A 6,455-nucleotide genomic window follows, 5' to 3' on the forward strand; every position below is an offset into this window, starting at 1 on the left:
GGAAAAGCACCAGTAAAGGGCTGGTGCAGTTGTGTGTCTTCCCACATCTGCTGGCTCTGTAAAAGCCTGTATGTGAGTAATGGGGGACTCCTGGCCCATGTCAGAGCAGAGGCTGGCTGCTCAAGTAAAGTGAACTCTGCCCTCCAGGATCTGCTCTGAAGGAAACTCCCAGGCCAGAAACTGAATCTGAGCACTGTATTGGATCACTGGGGCTAGATCTGCTCTTTCTGCCTTGCTCTCCTTCTTTTTGGGCTGTCTTACATTTCAGGGCTTCTCAGCACTTGTGTTTTCCAATTCTTAGGTGTTTAGAGCACTGTGGTCCTGTTCTGGACTATTTCATCACCTGCGCCTTCTTATTTGCATTATGAGGTGTGGGGACTGTGTCCCCTGCCCATGCTGCGTGCTCCAGGCATGATTTTCATGACTATGTGCTCTTCCCACCAGCCCTTTATTCATCATGTTTTACTGCTTCATGAAACACATGTATTAAAGAGACACCCCCAAGAAAATTAACTGAACCTACTCTCTATTACTTACCAAGACTGCTAGTGCTCAGCAAAATTCATGGAGAGACCCTGGGCTGTGTGATATGCCTTTACCAAGGATACCTCATTCATCTCTTCCTGCTCCAGTCTCTGTATCCATGGTGTAGGAGTGTATATGTTTAAATATAATTTTATTATATTTCAGACAGTGGCTGTTAGCTTGTTCTGAGTATTTCTATTTTTGATCTTCCCTGAGCATATCCTTAATTCCCTTCAAGTGGAAATCTGGGGCAAAGGGAGCGAGGCAGATGCAGGTGTGTTACAGATACATTTATCCTCTGAAAAGCAGACCAAGTAGTAAGATGTGATTAAGCATTAGAAGAGTATCCAAATGGTAATAAAGCAGCTTCAAATCAAGTTGGCTGCGAAAAGAAATCCAGAATTGTCATTTAATTATCATGAGACTGTCTAGATAAAGTTACTCTTGCCTCACTGCTGTTTGCCCAGACAGCGTTAAAGGTATTTGCATACTTAACGCTCTGCACTATCAATACCAGCAGAGGCTCACCACTCTGACATATGCATGAGCAAATGACAGTGCTTGTGGCACTCCCAGCACGGTTACTGCTCCCTTTTCAAGGGAACTGGGAGGGTTTGAAGCTGTTTTAGTGTTTGCCAGGCTATTTGCAGCATCAAAACATGATGAAACCCCAGAGAAGGATGTGCAAAACTTTGGGAAGGGGTTGGTGACATGAGCAAGGTGCATGCTGTCTGTGAAGTGAGGGCCATCTGTGCTTGCTAGGACGTGGCAGAGACCTGTGACAATAGGGACATGGGCACAGATGCACTCTGCCTCTCTTCTGCCCTCACAGAGCTGGCAGGTGCAGGCAGGGCACCAGACCGGGACAGTGACACCTTTAAAAGGGGCAGGAGGAGCAGCCCTGGGTGCTGATGTGGGCGGCTGAGAAAACAGACATTCTGTGATCCCTCTTCAGGCTTGACCGGTACTTTCATACAATGTGTGCATTTCTGCACTTACCCAGTTGCAGAGGCAGGGCAGTGAAAGGTCAATTTTACAAATGAGGCAGGAGAAAATTTGTCTCCTGCGTTGTAGGCTTTGCTTCCCTTGCGGAAATTATCCAAGTGTTACTGGCTCACCACAGCAATCAAGAGAGACAGAGCAACTTCCTCTTGGAAAGTTTTTCAGAAGAGAGAGTGAAGGGGTGATTCAGAGCACTCGGGAGCACGAGAAGGAATGTCTGAATACACTGGGCCTGGGTGGTCACCTACCTTCCCTCCTGCCTCCTCTCTCATTTCTGCACTGTGCAAAGAAAGAGACTCAAACTGGGGAAAACTTAAGCTACCGCTGTTCCCCCCCCACCCCCGCATGGTTTGTTTTCCTGTGTATGCAAACACAACAGTGAGCCTGTGAGCAGGGAAGGCAAAACTTACTTTTCTAGGGCTGGTTGGGTCACTTCAAGCTGTGTTAAACTCTGTGGTAAAGCTACTTCAGCCTCAGCAATATTAATCAGTTTGATGGCTGACCTTTGGGAAGATATGGGAATTGTGGCTGTAGCAGAAAAGGGCTGGAGAGCAAAGCGAAATGCAATGCACTTTCTTTGGGAAGGGGCCAGTGGTGCCTGTCCTGCAGGAGCAGCTCTACCAACCACAGGCCAGGACCCAACTCCAGCAAACATTTCCACTGTCTCTAAATGAAGGCAGAAGAAGCTGGTCTGCTTGAGGAGGAGCAGACAGGGAGGTGCCAAGCTGGGCCTGCATCCAGTGCCTTGGACGTCCAATATACTGCTTAGCCCCTCTGGAGGGTGTGAGGGCCTTTGGTTAGGGGTTTTTTTTTTGGCTGAGATCAGGGAAATCGGAGCATTTCAATGAAGAAGGGAAGCTGTAGGTGCAGGCAGAGCTGCTGTCAGTGTGTGCCTGCCTGCAGGGGTTTCCTTCCATGGGGTGTCAGCATATCTGGCTATGCCTAGGGATGTCCCCTCTGGAGCCACACCACCCCAGCATTGGCAGAATGCAAGACCCTGAAGCTCTGGCACTGGGGGAAGAGGCAGGCAGCTTGTTTGGACTTTTATTTTAATTGCCTCCTTGGTTTTTCCAGCCTCCTTGCCCACTGTCAGAGGCTGAGTGCTGGAAGGTGGGTGCTGTGTGTCCCTTGCCTGGCCCGACTGATTGGCACCACCAGTCCATTTTTTTCCAGCAAGGTAGTCATGGACAAATGATCAAAGAGCAGAGCAGTGAGCTTGGCATTTGCACATCATAGACATGCTGAGAGTCACTCTTCTCTGCAGGTGTCGCCTGTCACCATCAGCATCTCCAGGCAGGAGATGCTTGGGGAGGAGGTGACAGCAGTGAGGCCACGTGTCCCATTGCATTTTGGGATTTTGCATTTTTGGGCCAATGCATTTTTCATTTACTTCTAAACCCTCTTCTCCCAAGCTGCATGGTGGGGTTTTTTGTTGTTGTTGTTGTTGGTTTTTTTGTGTTTTTTGTTGTTTTTTTTTTCTAGTGCAGCTTTTCTATGAGAACAGCTGTAATTACTGTTTGTGGCAGTGGAGGCATGTTGGAAAGTGCCCAGAGGAGATATCTGCCCCATAGATGGAAGAGATCCTTGCTGCCTGCTCCATCCTGGTGCCTACTTCCTACTGCCACTCCTGCTGTGTCTTCTGGGGTTGTCACCTCTACAGTGACAGAAACTGTTACCAGCACAGCCCATCCTGCTGTGATCAGATACTTGGCATTTGTCCAGAGCACTGTGCTCATTAAAATTAAGGGCCTGTTTCACTGTAGTGGATCCCTGTCTAATTATGCCCCAGCTATTTCATGTGGTTCATTACAGGTGTTTCAAGCAGTGCTGTGCTGGGTGAGCCCCAGGTGGCAGCATCTCCATCTCTGGAGAGGACCAAGCCCCTGGTGGCTCTTGAATATGCACAACATGGAAGGGGGCACGCAGGAGCCACAGCAGTGGTGTTTGTGGTTGACCCCGGGGTGCTAAAACTGAGTCATCCCACTGGCCCTCCTCAGCTCAGTGCTATTTGCACCGGGACATGAGGTATGTCACAGGCAGGGAGTGGTGCTGGGTTCATGTCATCTGCCTGCCCTGTTTGGAGAAGTGGGAGACCCTACAGGAGCTGTCACTTCCAGATAGCACTTGGAAGTCATCAAATTAAAGAACAGAGGTGCTGAGAGCAACAGAGAAAAATATATGTCAAATCTTGGTTAGGTCATCACTACAGGGCTCCTGGGAAGGGTCCTGAGGCCACTTTGTTGGCATAACAGCTGCGATGGGCCATGCACGAAGCTCTTCCATTCTTCACTCCTGTGCATGGTGCTGGAGGAGCTGGAGGACATCCTGAGGAAGGACCTCCTGGGCTCACCACACAATTCTGCTCTCCTTGCTCAGCTCCTGTGACATGTCTTCTCTGTAGAGCAGGAGACACCGTGAGCTAGCTCCCAGTTACTGCCTTGGTTGGGGTGAAATGATGGGGCATCCTGGAGGGGCAGATGGGTCAGAATCTGGTGGGAGGGACAGTCTCATCCCAAAGTGATCCAGTCTTCTTACATGATGATAACAAGATGTGGAGGATGTAGTTATTTCCCTGCTTTTCCCTTTACCACCCAAGCTCAGTCCTCTTCTCACAGGGCATGGTGTGAGCTGTGGGATGTGTCCCAACTGCACCCAGTTAACTCAGGCTTTTTCAGCCCTCACTGGTTTAGAGGGAAACCTGTGGTGCCTGGTGCTGGCAGCCTTCACCAAGTGATCAGCTTCTGTTTCCTAGTGTGGGAAAGTCCCAGCAGGGTCCCTCTTGCCCTCTACCCACCCTCTGTCTCCCCTGTTTTAGTTTCACCCTGCACCCCTTGTACATGAGTGCAGGGCTGTAAAGTGTTCCCTGGGTCCCACCACCACCTCTCCTCTAGGGTAGTGTCTCACTCATCTCTGCCCCATCAGCCCTTGCAGGCATCTCTGGACCTACTTGTGCCTCTTTATTAGGGAGCATTTGTACATTTATAAAACAGTGACACACATCTCTCACGTTCACCAGCACAAGGGCGGTTTGTGCTGGCCGTCCCACCATGGTGCCCATGCCCATCCCGCTCAGGGCCTGCTGCTCCAGCTGGCAGGAAGGGGACACACCCTGTGCCCCCCACTTGCCGCAGGAGACCTTGGTGTAAGGCTGGCTGGCATGGCCGTGGCACGTTCCTGGGATAACATGTGGCACCCCTCTGGGGACCCTCCTGCTTGCAGGTTGGCGTATGGGAACCCCATGGGGAGCCAGCATGGCTTCTTCTTAAGGAGGCTGTGGGAGCCCATTGCCTTGTGGACAGGCTGGCAGATGTCGTGCCAAGCAGACACTTGGAAATACCTGCTCCCTGGGGAGCACCAGTGTGGCTGGCCTGCTGGGAGGCTCACTGTGTATTCCCCCACGCAGGGGAACATGGAACACCATGCAGCTGGGTGCTTGCACTCACAGGGAACATGCTTACATGTGGGTGCATACTTTGGGGGAGCTGTTGGACCACACATACCCAGAGCCAAGGCTGCTGGTGCCCTGGTCCCTGCCCTGTGCCTCTCATGTGTGGGGCCTTGAGGGCTGCAAGGATGATGGCTCCTCCTGCATCTATGGCTTTGGGCATGGCATAGCATGGCCATGTTCCATCTGTGGGGACCAGATGGATGGGGACCAAACCAGCAGAGCCAGAGGCTGCCCGGCTCAACCCCAGCCTTCCCCAGAGGTCCCAAATTCCTGCTCTGGGGTCCCCCTCTGCCAAGTGTGTGTGTTGAGGGGCGCTTTGCCAGCTCGCCCCCCCTCCTGAGATATTTTGGGGCAGTTTACCCTGCGCTGGTGTCTGCTGCTACAGTGGAGGGGGTGGAGGCAATGTACAACAGGACAGGGGGAGTGCTGCAGGTCCTGCCTTGCATCCTGCCGTGGGTCCTGCCATCTCAGGGCAGGCAGGAGGACTGTGGGCACCAGTTTTGGCCAAGGCTCCGGCCAGCAGGTTGGACTGTGGCTGTGTGGGCAGTGCTGGGTACGGAGCACCCTCCTAACCATGTACAGTCTGGGGGAGGCACAGCGGGTGCTCAGCACCTGGGGTTGGGAGCATGGCAAGGGGTACGTGCACGGTGCAAAAGAGCAGCGACAGGCAGGGGAGTGAGGGCAGGACCCACCATGCTGCTTGGGCTGTGCCGGGCAGCTACGCCAAGGGATGAGCCACTCTGGGCAATACCTGGCAAGGAGAGGATGGGTTCACAACAGATTGGGGCAGGAGACAGGGGAGGCAGTAGGTTTGCAGTGCTGAAATGACTGGGGATTATTGGGGGCCAACACTGGAGTGGCAGGGGGAGTCACAGTGCAGGGGTCTGGTTGGGAACAGTGATGTAGGGGCTGCAGCCCTGAGAGACTGCATGAGGTTGGGCCAGGGTGGGCAGGTGTTTAGGGCCATGTCACAGTGGTGGTGGTGGTGCCGGGGGTCAGGGTGGTGCCATGCAGGTGTGGCTGCAGTTGGGGTGTCCCTGGGCTGGCCACGGGGGCCATGCTGCTCAGAGGGGTGCCCTGCAACGCTGCCCTGCCCTGCAGCAGGAAGGGGGGGAAGTGGTTCCTGGGCAGAGGGAAGCTGTTCCAGGCACATCTCTCTCCTGGGGAAGACCACGCGGGGCAGAGACCACCACCCAGGAGAAGTCAGCAGGGGAGGGCCTGGAGGGGCTCACAGGAACCTTAGCTTACCCCCTTCATGCTCTGCAGCACCAGGGCCTCTCTGGGCCACACCTGCTGCTCCTCCAAACCCCCTGGCACACCCATCCCCCTCCACGCTGTGTGCTTGAAACTGGGCTGAGCCCACGTGCTAGGGGCAAGCAGAGGGGACAGGCAAAAGGGCCAGGGGGCTGCTCCAGTGCCAGTGACTGAGGCAGCTCCAGTGGCATCACCGGGGGCGAACGGTGTGGCTGGTCCTGGCAGT

This window comes from Zosterops lateralis (genome assembly GCF_965231275.1).
Source record: "Zosterops lateralis genome assembly, chromosome: 7".
In the NCBI taxonomy this organism is placed as follows: domain Eukaryota; kingdom Metazoa; phylum Chordata; class Aves; order Passeriformes; family Zosteropidae; genus Zosterops; species Zosterops lateralis.